The sequence below is a fragment of the Dipodomys spectabilis genome, unplaced genomic scaffold, assembly GCF_019054845.1.
Source record: "Dipodomys spectabilis isolate Male_0828 unplaced genomic scaffold, ASM1905484v1 ptg000032l, whole genome shotgun sequence".
Taxonomy (NCBI): Eukaryota; Metazoa; Chordata; class Mammalia; order Rodentia; family Heteromyidae; genus Dipodomys; species Dipodomys spectabilis.
The window spans coordinates 10182276-10200966 of NW_024870709.1; the positions used below are offsets into that span (position 1 = coordinate 10182276).

General features: G+C 35.5%; 1 long non-coding RNA gene across 1 annotated transcript; it reads left to right on the forward strand.

The window, feature by feature from the left end:
* The first annotated feature begins 4802 nt into the window (after positions 1 to 4802).
* On the forward strand, positions 4803 to 18556 carry LOC122105580. Its single transcript, XR_006147053.1, has 3 exons — positions 4803 to 5229; positions 17392 to 17518; positions 18445 to 18556. It is a non-coding gene; the product is annotated as an uncharacterized LOC122105580 (long non-coding RNA).
* Positions 18557 to 18691: the final 135 nt, after the last annotated feature.

The window sequence follows — 18691 nt, forward strand, 5'->3', positions numbered from 1 at the left end:
ACAAAGGATGGAAACCACGTAGTCTATGTGTTATTGGGCCTGGCTTACCTTGCTTAGTATAATTTTTTCCAGGTCTCCTTTTCCTTATGATTGGGGCATTGCTATTCTTTCTGATGAAAACATAGAATTTTATTGTGTATATATACTACGTTTTCTTGATCTATTTGTTCACTGAAGGCCACGTGTATTGATTCTATATCTTGTCTATGGTAAACAATGCTGCAACAAACATAGTTGTGGACCATAATAAGTAGTGAGTAGAAATGCCAATAAAAGACCATCCATCCAAGAAAGGCCCTGGACCAGATGGATTCACAACCAAATCCTATAAGGCCTTCATAGGAAATCTTACTCCAATACCCTGTAAACTCTTCAGTGAAATTGAAAGGGAAAGATCAGTACCAAACTCAATCTGTTAAGCCAGAATAACCCTCATCCCAAATACAGACAGGGTCTCATCAAGCAAAGATATTTCTAGACACATCTCTTTGATGAATATCGATGCAAAACTTCTCAATAAAATTCTGGCCAACTGAATTCAACACCTAGCCAAAAAAAAACATACAAGATGATCAAACAGGATGCATTCCAGGGTTGCAAAGCTGGGTGAGTATATACAAGATAATTAATGTAATTCAACACATCAACAGGAGCAAGGATAAGAACCACATGATCATCTCAATGGACACAGAAAAAGCATTTGACCATATCTAACAGCCCTTTATGATACAAGATCTCAAGAAGGTAGAAATCCATAGAACATTTCACAATATAACAAAGGCTGTATATGACAAACCTATAGCCACCATTATACTTAATCGTGAAAAGTTAGAACCAAGCCAGGTGCTGGTGCTTCATGCCTGTAATCCCAGCTTCTCAGGCTGAGATCTGAGGATCATGGTTCAAAGCCAGCTTGGGCAAGAAAGTCCATGCCACTCTTATCTCCAATTAACCATGAGAGAACTGGAAGTGGTACTGTGGTTCAAATGGTAGAGGGCTAGCCTTGAGTTGAAGAGCTCAGGGACAGCGTCCAGGCCCAATGTTCAAAACTATTGATTGACAAAAAACAAAAAAGTTAGAATCATTTCCTCTAATATCATGACCAAGACAAGGATGTCTGCTTTCTCCACTCATCTTCAATATGGGTACTGGAATTCCTAGCTAGAGCAATAAGGCAAGAGACAAACATCAAGTGGATCCAAATAGGAAAAGATGAAGTAAAATTCTTCCTCTTTGCAGAAAACATGATCCTGTATTTAAAGAACCCCATAGATTCCTCTCCCAAGTTACTTGAGCTGTTCTAAAACTTTAGCAACATAGCAGCATATAAAATTAACCCACAAAAATCAGTAGCATTTCTGTATGCCAACAATGGCAAGAGCAAGACTGAAATCAGGAAAGCAACTCCTTTTGTAATAACCTCAAAAAATACCTTGGAATTAACTTAACCAAAGATGTAAAGAACTTCTGTGATGTAAACTTTTAAAACCTGGAAAAGGAAATTAAAGCAGATTTAAGGAAGTAGGAAAACCTCCCATGCTCCTGGATTGGAAGGATTAAGGTCATGAAAATGACAATACTGCCCAAAGCTATCTACAAATTCAATGCAATACTCCTCAAAATCCCAACAATGTTCTTCAATGATATAGAAGAAGCAATCCAATTTTTTTAATTTAGCTTTTTGGGGACATCGCTAAGGCTTAAACCGAGGTTCTCATGCGTGCTAGGCAAGTGAGTATTATCCCTGAGCTATACTCCTAGCCCATCACATTTCATTAAAAATGAGTTTCCCAAGAGCGGGCAGTTTGACTTAGGCTACACTGGACTGTGTGAGGAATGTCAGACAGGAGTCTTTTTTCACATCATAGTTGCTTTGATGATGTGGGAATAAACTCCTGGGGCAAAGGTCACCTGTTGCAGCATTGCCTCTTCACCTTCCAAGGAAGCATTCTGTTCTGAATGACAACTTTCAGAGTTCCTGTATTTTATCCAAATGGATCTTAACAACCTTCAAATTGTTAAGGGAGTTCTTACTAATACTATAGTCACCTGTGTGAATATTAATACGGTCAAATATCATTATTCATACCACCCCATTATTACATATGTGCATTTGACTGTTCATTTGAATCTCAGTTTTTATGCTGAATGGTACAGTCTTAAACATACAGATACTTGTGACCCATTATGTAATTTATGCCTGTCATGATAATCTACCTCTGTGAGCAAACCACCCTGATTCTTACTACTATAAAACCATGTTTTTGGTTTTTTTTTCTTTTTAGGTTCATGAAAGTCAGTCAGATGACAGTAATTTAGTCAGAGCAGAACTTCGTGATGTGATATCTGAGTTTCACTTAGGAAGATTAGAAGATTGGGGAGGGCTTGAGGGCTGGAATCTGTACAGATTTCCTCACTTATATGTTAAGAAATGATCTTGGATAGACTGGGCTCAGCTTGGGTTCTCATATGTGCGCCTCTCCATGTAACTTCAGTTTTCCCATCATTAAGAGTTGGGTTTTGGGAAGGAGGAACACACAAAAATCTTCACACATCAAACAAGGAAGTGTCTAGAAATGAGTATCCAAAGATATCAATGCAGAAGCTACAGCGCATCATATCCACTACAATTTCTTGGGATACACAAGTTTAGCTGAGAGTCAACATAAGAAACATGAGACTCCATTTCTTGGAAGAATGGTCGGGTCACACTGAAGAAGCCCATGCGGCACTGGAGATAATGGTTGTGACCATCTTTAAGAAATACAACCTGAATATTTCCACTTGTTGACACTTAAAATGAAATTACTTATGTTCTCTTTGTAGAGGAATATTTGAGAGATCATAGATAAATAAAAGTGTATGAGACACACATAGAATGGTTAATATTCATAAAAGGAGATCATCATTTTATTGCATCATTAATCCAACATTCTTGTATTTTTCCCATTTAACACAGCATAGGCTATACCTGGCACCTTTTTTTTTTTTTGTCTGTGTGGGTCTTAAACTCTGGGCCTAGGCACTGTTTCTGAGCACTTCAGCTCCAGGCTACTGCAAACCACTTGAACTATAGTGCCACTTCTGTTTTTTTTGGTGGTTTTTTGGAGATAAGAGTCTTACAGATTTTTCTGCCTGAGCTGGCTTTGAACTGTGATCCTCAGATCTCAGCCTCCTCTTAGTGCTCAGCAAGGTACCTGGTTTTAACTGAATATGTTCTCAAAAAAAGATTTTCTGGAGGCCATATGGTATTTTAAAACTAAGAAAAAATTTATAATAAAACCCATACGTTGATATTTTCTTGAAATACATAATCCTGGACTGAGTGCCTCAGGAGGCTTTAGTTTGAGAGAAATGAGAGTTATGATTACCCTTTGGCTGACGCCCTGGCCTTCTGGCTCACTTCAGAAATCCCACTGACTCCTTGACTAAATTGACTTCATTTATTAAAATTAGTTGTTGACTCCTGTGGATATTTATACATGTAAAATTGAGCTAATTGGTCATGTCCAAATTGTTCTAGCTGGTAATCAAAGTTCATTAAAAATTGGCCACACTTACCTAATCCAGCCCTGTTTTCCTGGACTATACCCAGAATGGCCCTGTGGGATAGGGTCATAGTTCAAACCTGTTCTACTCAATCTGCTCTATCAGCCAATGTTCATAGCATTTTTGCTGTATCTATACTTTTTTTTTGGTACCTTTTCATTTCCGTGTTCATTCTTGAAGCTTCCCTAACAACCCTGCCTTTTCCTCAGTTGTCTGACCTAGAACGGTCTTTTCCCATAACACTTTGTCTGAATCACTCATTTTACTACCTTGCATCATTACACAAGTGCGTTGCACATCCTTGCATCTTATTTCCTCACCTAGTTCCCAGATTCTAGTGTAGAAGGGGATGCTTTACACTTTCCCACACATAGAGGAATGTCTCTAGGAGGAGTGCTCTAAAGATCATTGAGATCAAAGAAAGATGAAGAGAAATGAAAGGAGGGAGAAATTGTTTTCTAAGTACAGAGGCTTAGAAAGAGAACAAATTATTAAAACAACTTCTAACATCTTGATCCTGGAATAGAAGACCCTCTTTCAAAGAACCAGATTGCTAAAAATCAGTTCATTTTGAGACTTAGCTGTTTGTCAGAATCTTACAGTAAGGTTATTATTGCTTAAATATTAAGTTATTGTTATAAATTGTCTTGACATTGAGTCATGCATGCATTTGGCATATTTTTAATGATTGCTATGAAGGAGAATTGAAGGAATTTCTGCATGTTTATGCAACTGTAAGATTAAATAGTCTTTGCTTGTCCCACCTGTCACAAGCTATGAGAAGAACAATTAAAAACTGAAGCTCTGAAAACAAGTAAAAAGAAGTGAAGGCAAAGGAGAAGCCACTAGCTTGATGGTCAGTGATTTTTAGGGGTGTCACATCCTCATTTATAAAACAAAAGACTTAGATTGGGTGACCCAAGAAGTCTTTTCCTCTTTTAACACACTGTGAACTTCAGAATTAAGTAAATGAAGTCCTTTTCTCAAGGGCTAAGAGAGAATTGCTGTTACTTTTGAAAAGGTTCCATGTAGCTGCAAGCAAATGGATACCAAATTCCAAAGCTTTCACTAAACCATGCCTAGAACAGTTTCGGCATAAATAATTCATGTTGAGAGGATCAAAACTAATGAAACTCAAAATGGCAGGAGGGGAAAGCTTAGTTTAACAGAAATAGGGAAGGTAGGTAACTGAAGCTTTTGTTGCTGGTATCACTTCCTTTTATTATCAAGAGAGAAACGGAGTCCCAGTAAATTACCATGGCTTGCTTAAGAACACACATAGTGCTTGACATTTTTGTTTTTGGTGTTATGTTGCTATCTTTTATGTGTTTCATTTAAAAAGAATATATCTTAGAGAAAGGGATATTTTATGAACAAGTCAATGTAATGCTTTAAAGGACAAAATGGAAATATAAAACCTATTATATCGCATCTGATCTTCCAAAATCCTATAATTATTTTGTTTCTGTCTTAGGATGCTGTGAATTACGTCTAGGACTGTACTCATTATAGGCAGAAAACTCTAAAAATGAATTACACTCACAGTCCCAAATCTTATAATTTCTGATAATCTATGTTTAACTTTTATCTCTTTTTATAGATCCAGATGAAGATGATTTCAGTTTGACTAATAATATACATAGTTTCCATGAAAAAAATTTACAAGGAACTTCCTATCAGGTGAGTAATGTAAATAGTCAAAGCTTATATGGTGTTTTATGAAAATCATCCTGTTATTGAACTTTATAACATGCCAGCTATAGTGAACAATATTTAGACTGCCTTGTAGATGTTTTATATTTATTTAGAGTTGGTTGTTTTGTAGTTGCCATGCTTGTATTCCTGTGAATTGGATCATAAATTTTTAAAAAAGCAACTGATGACAAGATAATAAACCACTTTGAGATAATAAACCATTTATGTAAATCATTGTGCTCTAGAGCATTTTGGTAAATAATCATGGGCCTGTTAAATTAGTACAGTGGAAAGTTCTCTGAGGAGAACCCATGCTAAGTGCTTCCAAATGTTGGGCAACCTTGGGTGTAGGGCTTGCACCTTGAGACTTCACATTGATATAAAACCCATATTGTGATTCCTGACATATTCCTTTGATGTTGCTTTAATTAACATTTCCAGTAATTAAGATTGCCTAAACGTTGGCTCTCCCTAAAAATAATATTAATGAATAAATAGTTCCTATCCATCTGGAAGTAAGGAAGATTATACAGGTCAATAGAGCTATCAGAGTGACTTTTGTTATTCTTCTCACAATTATAGGGTCCTTTTGAATCACGTTAGTTTTATTAAAGTAGTTGGAACTGACCATCCAAATTTAGAGTTGACCTTCCATAGTGCAGGAGACCGGTCAATAGGCAGAAGATATAATATGTGAATTCTGTATTGTAGGTAGATTTCTTGAAGAGAAACAACTTCCATGCCTAAATCCAGACTAATTTCCAAGGTTTTGGGGGCACTCCAATGAATTAAGCAGTGAACCTTAACGTTGATCAACTACAGTTTCTGCAGGTTGTTCTGATACTGGTGGAATTATGCATCTATTCTTTTGAGTCCTGCTAACACGTTGCCTGAGCACACAAAATTCAATCAGTTCACCCAAAAGTATACTTGGATCAGAGGTCTGAATTCAGACAGTATGCTTGCTTTGTATCTTGGCTTAGCTTTTTGTGACTTTTGGTAAAGCACTGGTCCTTTATGCTTCTATTTGCATATCTCTGTCAAACATGTCTATAAAAGATCATGTATCTCAGGACTGTCAGAAAGGTGGAGTAAGATATTTCTCTAAAGTACTTAGGTTTGTGGTTGGCATTTAGTTAATATTTAAAAAATATAGTTATTGTTGCTCCTCTTCTTTTCTCCTGTGTACCTCCTCCTCCTTCTCTTCTTTTTCCTCTTTGCGAAGACTCCATGATACTTTCATGCATGTGCCTGGTAGATTATTGCTGAAATATACAGTTAAAATTTCCTAAATTCAGATGAAGTCTCAGATAAATATCTAAGTGAAACATAATTTGATAGCCAGGAAAAATAATGGCTGGTTTACAGGAAGAGCTCTCCAGACATGGCGTGTGCCAAGAGAATTTTTTTCTTTAGGTTCTCAGCAGGAAAAAAAAAAAAATAGAATTACCTGTTAGATAAAAAGAAAATAATGTAGAAAGTTCTTCAAAAGAAAATGATGAGCGATAATTTTTCACCCTATTGCCAATGCTTTTGGAGGTTTTAGTGGGCTAGGGAGTGTTGGCTCTAGAGTGCTAACTATCCAGTGGTAATATGTAGTTTAGTATTAAATAATATTCAAAAGGAATTCATACTGAGTGGCACACATTTAGAAACCAACTCATCCTGGAATCCTCACTTGAGAGTAAGAACTGATCTTATCTATCTTCACTTGCTCTTCTTATTCTTAACAGATATTCACTTGAACTTTACCAAGAAATGTTTATCTGTAAGACAAAACATTTTGGCTTAACATAATGTGTCATGTAAAGATGGCATTCATTTCTTGTGGTGGAGGAAAAGTGGGTGCAGTGTGCCTTTTGAAAGATGAGGAAGGAAGCAAATGATTCTCTGATGGAGAAGAACAGGTGCTATGAAGGGAGAGACTAGCCTCTGCCATGGGCAGAATATATATTGTGAGCAGAGTGTAGATCGTGGGCAGAAGGTAGAATGTAGCAGTTTTCTACAGTCTGTTAGAAAGAAAAGGAGCATTGCAGTAGTGTTTCTGCAAGAATCCTAAGCACTGTGTGTTTCAGACTCATTTGAAAATGCAGATTTCTGAGCCACACTCCTATCCAACTGCATTGTTGTGATGAAGGCCTAAGAATCAAGTACCTGAATTAGAAAATTGCCTGGGACTGGGACAATCTATGGACATCATCCAGAGATAGGATGCCCCATGCATTTTTTACTCAGTGAGGCTAAACTTGGCTTGGGTATGGTCTTGGCAATCAAAAGACTCCTAGAGAAAGTGAAGTTGCTTTTTGCTTCTTCTTATTGCAATTCTATGTATTCATTATACAATTCAAATACTTAACCTAGGAAAGAATAAAATAATAAATACTTATTTTATTTTACAGTGCTAGAACACTAAGCATTTTCATATGGCCATTTCACTATGTTACAAACTGAATGTGAAATAAGGCATAAAGCTCTCAAAACACGAATTGTAACAAAGTTACAATTGTGATGTGAGCGTATCTACCACATACATTTTGGATAGTGGGAAGTTCAGAGTAAAATTCAAACCTATAGTAAATTCTCAAACAGAAGTATTCAGGAAGATGCAGCCTTCATGTTTCCCAAAGGAAAGGAAAACTCTCCAGCCTGGAAGAAGGTAGAAGGAACCAAGGGGCAGATGAAGATAATCCTGGAAGGCTTTCTTCAGCACGGACTGCTTTCATGAATTTTCCTTTGTTCTTGGCCTGGGGTAAACTTGCTAGACAACTAGGCTAGTAGGAGCAATGCTGTTGGATAGAATTTGAAAAAAGCCGTCTGCTTAGGACTGTGATCGTTACACTGATCATAAAAAGCATCTTGGATTCCCCAGCATTTGCTTTTATTGTATCCTTGTTCTTGTTTGTTCTTCTCTGGCAACATTCTGTGGATGGCTCAAATCTTGTGGAGCATATTGAAAAGGGTATAAAATATGCAGTAATGCAGACTTTGGGCTAATATATTTTCAAAAATGTTGCATGCCTCATTTCTCACGTAAATTTTTAGGTTGCATTCAGCCTTCGGAGCGCCATTCATATTCATGATCAAAAAGCAGGCTAGCATTTATTACCTTCACTGCTGGAGATATTAAGTACTGTCAGGCACCCCTGCTCAAGACTAAACCAAAACATTTACCACTGCTTCTCCCCATTCCCTCCCCAAGCTCCTTCTAGAGTGAAAGATATTTTTGAGCAAATTAATTAAAATACATATGTAGATCTGTAGAGTGATACATTCCTCCTTATATGGTAGTGATGAAAGTATTAAGGGTTAGAGCACTCTACACCCATTTCAACCATTTTTTACTTCATTTTTTTAAGGCTTTGAATTCTCAAAGTTCTATGGAAACCAGTTCTGACAATGAGAATGCTCACAGAAATGAACCAATTGCACATTCTTGTAACTTAGACCGCCCCAAGTTCCAGATAATAGTTGGCAGCCTGAAAATGTAGCCCAAACCTAAACATGTGACAAACCAAAGGTGCAAAGAATAGCAAAATAAAATTCAGTTACTTCAGATAGACTGTCACTTTTCTGCTTCTGGCCTCTTAATCCTTGGTTATAACTTGTCTACTATAAGTCAAAATGTCTGCCTAGAGTTAAATGTTACTGTACCCCAGTTTGCCTTATCTTTATATGAGCCAGAAAGTTTGACTTTATATTTTTATTTAAACTTTGAGCTTCAGTTTCCTTACTAGTAAATTGGTATTCTATTATTTTTTATAAGTACACAAGTTAAAAAAGCATATGAATACTGTTTCCTGAAGTGATCCCAACACTGACACACTCCTTTTGTTAAATATCTTTTTGTTCCATTGAAGGACTTCATCTCATAGTAAAACATTAAAATTCATATGCTGTAGTCATTTAAGATGCTACAAAAATTACCTCAAACTATATAATTTTTTAAGAACAGAAATTTATCCATCACAGAGGTTGAAACTCGAATCCAAGGTTTCAGTGTCTCTTCTTCAAAGATGATCGCTTCTTCCTCCATCTTCATATCATGGAAAGGAAAATCACCTTCAACTTTTCTTATAAGCGTCCTGGTTCCTTTCAAGAGCCCTCATGACTTGATCATTTTCCTCCAAGCTCTAGTGGTATCACCTTGTGTATTAGTTTCTAACATATGAATATTTTGTGGGAAATGGCAACTTTGAGACAAGAATACTCTGTGTCTTACAACCACAATCAATGTCCATTGCTTAAATCTTGAAGTGTCCTGGGTAGAAACTGTGCATGATACCAGGTTCATGGAATTTTCAAAAGAAGTAGAAATTGATGGTAGGAAACTTTAACTGATAAACCCTATATGTAAGATACATATATATATATATATTCATATATATATATATATGCACACATATGCCATGATATGAACTGAGATGTTTCCCAATTCCAAAGGTACATTTGGTTTGGGATTAAATGGTACCAGAGATCCAAAGATAGCTATTGATTATGTGCCAGCTAGAATAGGGCACTAAGGGATTACAGAAAACCCTGCTTCATAATCATACCTTTGATCAATCCTGCTCTCTTCCTATCAGTCTTTCAGAATTTTTTTAATCATGGCTTGGGAATGCAGTAAATGAGATGACAGGAGCACATCTAACATATACATAAAATATATCACATTCAGTACACATGTATTCCAGAAAATGTACATATAGTCCATATTCACATACACATATTCCTATATTCATTTTCGTGTATATACGTATAATCAAAGTCATTGATGACACATTAATCAGCATATTTGATAGCAAGACAATAATTGTAATTGAGACAATGGATCCTTTTCCAATTATTTTGATAGCTGTGTAACTTTTTTTTTTTCAATTTCACTTTTTTTTTTAGATTGCTGTTTCCTTTTCCTTTTCTAGGTGTGATTTCTGAACTTTGGTGTCTGTCTCTTTCTCAAAACACCTGTTGCTCATGAAATGATGAGGACTTTCTCCCAAGATCCTTCTACTTAAGTGGGGATTGCATCTCTTTCTCTTAATTTTAATGAACACAGTTTCCTGTACTTTTTATTTCAGTTGTTTACAGCTACCACTTAGAAAGCCTAAAACACATCCTTCAAAGAAGGATGCTACTTGAAAATTTCCCTCTAAAATTTAGTAGTTTTTCAGAGTTAGGGAAATTTTAATAATGTTGGAAAGAATTCATTGTAAGACAGTTATCTCTTACAATATTAAAATCCTCAGATAGCATCTAACTATCTTTCTTTCTCTGTAGAGCCATTGCTAGACAGAGGTTCATGTAAAGGACATGTTTTGAATGCCTGGCAAATTTCCTGAGCTATCATCCACATTGGCAAGAACCATAAATGATGGACTTGAATAAACTGTACATTCTATTTATAGTGCTTGTCCCAGACAGCTTTACAAGAACACTGCAGACTAAATTATATAATGTATTTGATTATTGTTTCCCAAAATGACAATGTAATACAGACTTGCAGATTTCGTGCCAATAAATACCCTGAACAATCATGTTTCTTTATGTAGGGATGAATATGATAAAAGTATCTTTATTCATACTCTTCTTATCAAAGATAACTGATATATTATTAACCTCTGAATTTGGTAACAATTTTCTCCTTGACGATTACTTTTTTGTCCAAGAGTGATAACTGTACTAGATAGGGAGAGGTGACGAAAAGGTACTATTTAAATGTTACTCATGCTCTGTGAAAAGTAATTGAATTCTGCGCTTGCTATTTCCCATGCCTCTTGAGTTTTTAATAGCTAGTTAAGTATCAAAAATTGTGAAAAAATAGATGAATCTCAATGAGTATCAAAAGGACTTCCAAATTAATATAAAAGTATGCACTTGGGAAGACTAGGAAATATATTAATAATAAATAGACACAAGAAAAGTGAATTAATGGACCATACCACTGGTTGTATTCTTTAACCACTAAATTCACACTTCTGTGTCTCAGTTTCCTCATTTTACATGCAGTACATGCTGCACTAGTAAAAATATCTTCAAACTGTAATAATCTATGATGGCTCATAGTTCATTCCCACATTTCCCCTGTGACTTTTCTAAGGTCCAAGAATTTGTAGTAACAGGAAATATTTCTTTAGTCTTATACTCACCTTCATTGAAGAACAATGGATTTTTCTGATTGATCTTCTTACTTTTCAGCTGAGGGAGCTGAAGTGTGGAGGAAGTGTGGCTTGCTAAAGTTCACACAGCTAGCCACAAGACAGAGTGTGAACACAGCAGGGCCAGATATTTAGAGCAGGCTGATTATTACAGGAGGTGTTTTTCTCATATGTGTCTCATGCTTATTTCCTGTGTATGTCTCTTTCTGCCTGCTAGAAATCCCATAGGTGATAACAATTATTTCACTTATGAACTAGCTCTTAAATTTTCTACTATCTGACTTTTTTTCACATATAGAGAGTGTACTTACAAAGAGAAATGCTCTTATGAAGAGTTCTAAAGAGTTGTTCAAAATTTCAGAACAGGGGATAATACATAAGAAGGAAGAAGGGACTTCTTTGGCTTTTCACCTTAAATTAGCATGACCCTCATTTGCATCTCTAATTTGGTTAATCCCAGAAGCTTTCATTTGGCTTGACCTGGCCATCATTTTAAAAGACTGACCCCTTATCAGCCAATGAGCAAAGAACAGCATTGGCACTGTGCATACAATGTTCATATAGAAGTATATGAAGGTATATTCAGGAAGTTGCGAATTTTTTATGCCACAGAAGATAAGGCCTGTGGGGCTTCAAAAAATCCACTTTCTTATTGCATTCTCAGAAAGGTCCTTATTATAAGAACAAGATTATGCTTAAAAAATCTCTTCAGAGGAAGGAGAAGGACTAACAACCTGAATTAGGACTTGAGTGTGTGATCTGTGTTTGCACACTTGGTTTACAGATGCTAGAGATGGCAAATTATACTATTTACTGTTCAGATGCCTGCTAATCCTCTAGCCAAACACATTGCTCCCTCCTCCATGTAATACTCTTTCCTATTCTTTCCATTAGTATGTGTACATCTGTCACACACATCATCTTTCTTCATATGCAGTTTTGTCCAGTTTTTCAGTTTAAATATCTGTACTGAAGTGTGTAGAGTTGTACTGCAACTCCAAGCTCATCTTCCAATGGAAGGACTGGCTCAGTAATGGATGACTATTTCTCCTAGCATTGGTACTGAGCAATGAGCATCACATGTTGGTAAAATGTCCCCTTCTTTTTTTCATCTTCCACAGATATAGTGCTCACTAAGTAAATGTGTGCTGAATGCATTACAAATTGCCTCTATGTCTTATTGGAAAACAGTCTTTTATTTCATTATTTGTTTTATTCAATTACTTTATATCTTTAATTGTTTTATTGTGCCTAGCTCTATTTTAACCACTGATTCAGTTTTATTTTAATTTGTCTCTGTCACCTATATATATATATGTATATATAACATATATAAGCAAAGACACTAGACGATATCAACAGCTGTGTCATACCAAGTGTAATTATTTCTTCCATCAATATTTTATTTTCCCAAATAAATTACTTTGCAGCTGCGATTTAGGTGAGATGTAGTTTCAAGGAAGCAGTAGAATGTGAAATGTGCTTGCTTATTTTCATTTGTTTGCTTTGATTGTTCCTAGGTTTTAATCCTCTCCATTTCGTTACTGTCCATTGAGCTACTAAATGTTCATTGATCATTCTGAAGAAACAAATTATCTTTTTTTAGGGTATGTTTTTGGTTATGAAAGAACCTAGCCACCTTGTATGGAAATGAGTGAGGATAACAATTTTGGGGTTAATAATATGCAATTTAAAGCTTCATTTTTATTTCATGAAAATAACTTTCTCTTTGTATCCAGTCTCTAGGAATCATTTTTCAACCATGAATAATTCATGCTCAAAACCTGCATCCTTCCTTTCCTGGTAGGCAGAGACAGATTTGAGTATTGAAAAACCTACAGTAGAATCATAAAATTATAAAATGTCTCCCAATTTTAAAAGCAATATATCTTAGTGCTAGAAAAGAATCTACAAACTAGGAAAAGCCATTTATTTCACTTATTATTATTATTATTATTATCATCATCATCATCATCATTATTGCTGTTGTTATTATTATTATTTGGTCAACTGTGAGGCTTGAATTCAGGGCCTGGGCTCTGTCCCTGAGCTCTTTTACTCAAGGCTAACATCTAACACTTTGAGCCATAGTGCCACTTTTGGTGGCATTTCAGGATTTTAATTATAGCTTTCTTCAAAAGTAAGCTAAAATATGAATTTTTAAAACCCACTCTTCACCTTGTTGAAGAAATTATGTAAAATAGATATGAGTTGAATAGGATTCTTTAATACTTGTTAAAGATGGCATTAAAAAGGATTTTTTTCTAAATCAGATATTAAGAACAAAGGGATTTTTTTAACCTCAAACTCTCATATTGCTTTCTAGCTTCATTTTCATTATACGTAAAAAATAAAAAGCTTGCATCAAACAGGTGACTAGGTCTAGTTTCCACAAGTGTAAGTTTCTAGAATATAATGGAAGGGATAAAATTAAAAGATAAATGTTCTGCCAACATACATACACATATGTGTGTGTATACACACATGTATATGTATGCATAAATGTATGCATATGTATGCATACATATACATGTGTGTGTATAAATGTATACATATATGTAGTTGTATGTTATATACATGTAAGTGTATTATAGTTTTACACATGTGCATAAGTTGATAGAAAAATTTAAACACATATATTCCATATAAATTCCATGTGTATTTTACACCTTGACCATCTGTTGAATCCCAGGCCATCTTCAAATCTTTATATCAATTTCTTTATTATGCAATTCTCAGATTTAGTATTTTTCAGTAAATCTTACCTAAGCATCCTAAATTAATGAGCACCCTTTCCCTGACTTTGTCCAATCATCCTTGTAATTTTCAGTATGACATTTCTATCTCAAATTTCAGTATGACATTTCTATCTCTATCTCTCTTTCTTAGTTCTGTCTTGTTTATAGCTTTACCATGCATCAACTTCTTTGAGAATATGAATTCCCTGAAAGCAGTGAATTCATCCACTTGTTTGACAGAATGTTGGGCTAATGCTTAATTTATAGTAGGTTCTCAATAAAAGTTTATTTGGATACTCAGTTTAGTTGAGGGGAAACTTGTTAGAATGTATCTAGAAATAAAAGGCACATTGTCATAAATTTTAACCACGCTCAGTACAAATATAAAGGCAATAGATTAGTAGACTGAGTTTAAACAGTAGTTTGAAAGTATTCTAGAGGAGTGGTCATGATTTTATATCTCTTATAATATGAACTTAATTATAACTATCAACATTGTTAAACACTAATAATATATACTATATGAAATATTGTCATAATGTTGTTATGGAATATGGATTCAGGAAGGTGCTACTTGGTAGCAAGAGAAGGTGGTTATACTGAAAGTTGCCAGTCTAAAATGAAAATTGTACTTATGGGTTCCATTTGTGGATAAGAATCCTAGGAGGCTGGGAAGATGGCTCAGTGGTAGAATGCTTGCCTCACATGCACGAGGCCCTGGGTTTGATTCCTCAGCACCACATAAGCAGAAAAAAGCCAGAACTGGCACTGTGGCTTAAGGGCACTAGCCTTGAGCTGAAGAGCTACGGGACAGCACCCAGGCCCAGAGTTCAGCCCCCGGGGACAGACACCCCCCCCCCAGTAAAAAGACTCTTATGTATAAAATCAAGATTTCATTTCCATTAAAAAAACATTCATTAAGCCATGCACTAGACTAAGCATAGGAAATTAATTCTTAATTAAATTCAGAAGACGTGTCAGAAATCCCCAAGATGAATTAGTGAATAAAGATACAAAAATTAACCATAAAAGAGCCTTTAAAAGGGTATCATAGTATATGAAGGAATTAACAAGAGACTATTTTTATTCAAACTTCTGTACCATGAGACCCCACACATCTAAATGTAGAAACCTTCCAGTATGAAAGACAATAACACAAAAAGTAGTCAACAATAGAAATTGTTTTAAACTAAAGGGAAAAAGATACAGGATATTTTTGCATACCTTAGCATTTGTGACATCACAGTCACCACCTTGGTTTGAAAGATTAATGTTAGTAAAACATTTTTCCATTTATGTATAGCTTGTTCCGATAAAATGTTAGTTAGATTTCTTACTGAGAGCTATTATGCAGAACCTGAATACCAACTTTATATTGACTATTCATTCTTAAAGCCCCCAAATAAAAATCTCATTCTAAAGATTACAAATATTTGGACTGGGGAGGTGGCTCAGTGGTAGAATGCTTGCCTTACATGCATGAGGTCCTTGGTTCGATTCCTTAGCACCATATAAGCAGAAAAAGAGATGTGGCTCAAAGTGGTAGAGTGCTAACCGTGAGCTGAAGAGCTGAGGGACAGCACCCAGGCCCAGAGTTCAGGCCCCATGACCAACCAAAAGTCAAGAATACAAATGTTTGCCTGTCAGACTGCCTCTACCTCCAAATATTTCCTTGGGTTCACAGTTGCTCTCAAAGACAGTGTCATTATAAGTATGTCTCATTCAAATATTAATTGAATTAATTGAGGAATTGAGGAATTGAATCATTCACTTGTATATATATTGATACAGATATATGTGCATACACATCCCCCACAGATACATGTGTATATGTTTGTATATGTAATATTTAGATTTAGAATATTTTCAATATAATACTTTATATGATAAATTTAATACTTTCTGGTAAGCCCGCTTTCACTATATTTGATGTCAGTATAACATGTGGAGGAGACGGGGACAAACAAGTCGTTTAAGGATTCAGGTGGACCTGTTGCATCAATGAGAAGTACAAAATGTCATGTCAAAAACGAGCTTTACAATGTCGGGGGGGGGGGAGAGGGGGTATGATTGGGTGGGGGGGAGGGGGAGGCTGGGAAGGGAGGTGAAGGGTAAACAAAGGAGGAGGCTGCAATGCTTGGTAAGAAATGTATGCATTTTCCTGCCCATGTAATTGTAACCCCTCTGTACAGTATGTTCTCAAATAAAATAAAATAAAATTAAAAAAAATACTTTCTGGTAAGATAATGTAAATTAACTATATATAAGATTATATATGTCAACATATTATATTCATATTCATTTAGTCATATATATGAATAAAATGATAAAAGTAGTAAAATACAAATTCATCAACATTCAAATAGTGGGAAATATTTTGTACCCTTTTCAAATAAGTCATAAATGTCATTAATCAGTTGTTGTTTTGTTTTGTTGTTGGTCATGGGTCTTGAGTTCTGGGCCTGGACACTGTCTCTGAGCTCTTCAGCTCAAGGCAAGTGCTCTACCCTTGAGCCACAGTGCCAATTCCGGTTTTCTGGTGGTTAATTGGAGTCTCATGGACATTCCTTCCCAGGCTGGCTTTGAACTTCAATCCTCACATCTCAGTCTCCTGAAGATGTGAACCACCAGCACCCAGCTTCAATTTTTTAATTCACAGTTTTCACAGAAAACAAATAAGGCTGCTAGAGTAAAGACTAGTGTGTTGTGCTGTGGCTATATTTTGTTTCACTCTGTATATCTTTGCAAAATGAAAATTCTATTACTTGAATATACCTGATACCTGAAACCACAGATTTCCAAAAGAAAAATGGAGAGAAATCAAATTCTATGTTTTCTGATACCTGCAGGTGGATGTGTTCTTTGCATCCTGTCAGTTTTGTTCCAACACTTGTAAATAGCAACTTCTCTCCTGGCCTTCCATCTGTGTTATACTGCAGACTTGTTCCTTTGACATATGGCAGGAGCCAGTCCATTAGATGGCTCTGATCACTCCCTTTTGCTGCATTTTGAAGTTTAAAACAAGTGGTAAAATCTACACCGATTTAGCATGATTAACTAGTTATCACCTATTTTATGATTCTGAATCCCTCACATGTAATGTGCTTTCAAGTGATTCCTTAAAGTTATTGCTTAAACAGAGTTTTAGATTTTAAGTTTCCCTTATTTTTATTCTTATATTTACAATTTCAACATATTTAATTTTTAATCTCTTATAGAGAATAATCTATCTTGATCTTGATTGGTGTTTGTGCTAGACTGTAAGATCAGACAGTGACCCAGAAGGATCAACGGGGACCTTAAGGCGACTACAGAAACTGATGTGGACCAAGAAGGATAGGATGCGGAGTCTGGAGGAGACCAAACCAACTTTAAAAAATCACAGTGAGTATGAGATCTGTAAATGACTAAAGCTATGTAAGGGAGAACTGGTAAAATCTGTGTTAACGAAGACCATCCTGATAAGGACTTAAAGGAATTATTAAACCTTAAGCATTGCTGATTACTGTTATTTGAAAACACATCCCCCATCCCTATCAAGGAGGAAACCCTACATCTGCCTTCCATCTTATTTCTTCTTCTCTTTAGGACCAGTTTCCCAGACAGAGTGAGAGAAGTGTTAGTGAGGTTCATTGTACTAGGAATGTCATCAGGTCCATAGCCACATTGTATAAACAAAGCACTGACTTTATAATATACTCTTTTAGTTTCTAAGTCTCTTTCTAGATTTTTCAAACAATTTCACCATAAAATACACTGCATGTGCAAATGTATTTGCAAATTGATATTAAATAGCTATTCCTGAATGTCAGTAGGATTTCATCCCCTATCCACTGAGATTTCACTCCTTAAAGTTCCTTTAAATAAAGCAAAGAATGGGATTTGCTTCTTATGATGTTCTCTTTTACATATGGCCTTGCAATTTAAGAAAATATTTTGAAATAGAAGCCTATCATGGTATGCATGTAAATTGTGGGGAATTTAAAATATATGTGTTTTTAATTAATGTCTTCAGTATGGTGTCTGCATAGAGCTTTTATTCATTCTAGTTCAGTTGACGTTATTCAAATATATTGTTTCAAAAATTCATGTAAATCTTACTTTCCTAAAAACATTTCATGTAACCAATGAATTTACTTTAAGTATATATTTTAAATGATTTAGTGAAATTGAAGGACTTCCAGGTTTACCTTGTGGTATTCATTTGTAGTGTACAACTGGAATTTAATTAATGTCTCCATATGCAGAATTATACAGGCTTAATTTTTAAAGTCTTAAAGTTTAACTTATGCTTCCTTCTAATTCCAAAGGTGACAATGACACATCAATTCCCTGTATGAAATTTACCAAATTCCAAGAAAGGAAAGCTAATCATGTGAGCACTAGGAAGAAGGAAGAAATGGATATTAGATTAGAATTACCTTCCACGTCCTTGCGAAGATCCAGAACTTTGAGTGAATGCCACTTGGAAGTTGGAGTCCCTCCTTATGAAGGTGAAGTTCTGCTGCAGAACAGCTGGAAGCCTTGTCCAGAAAATCCACCCTGGACATTTATTGA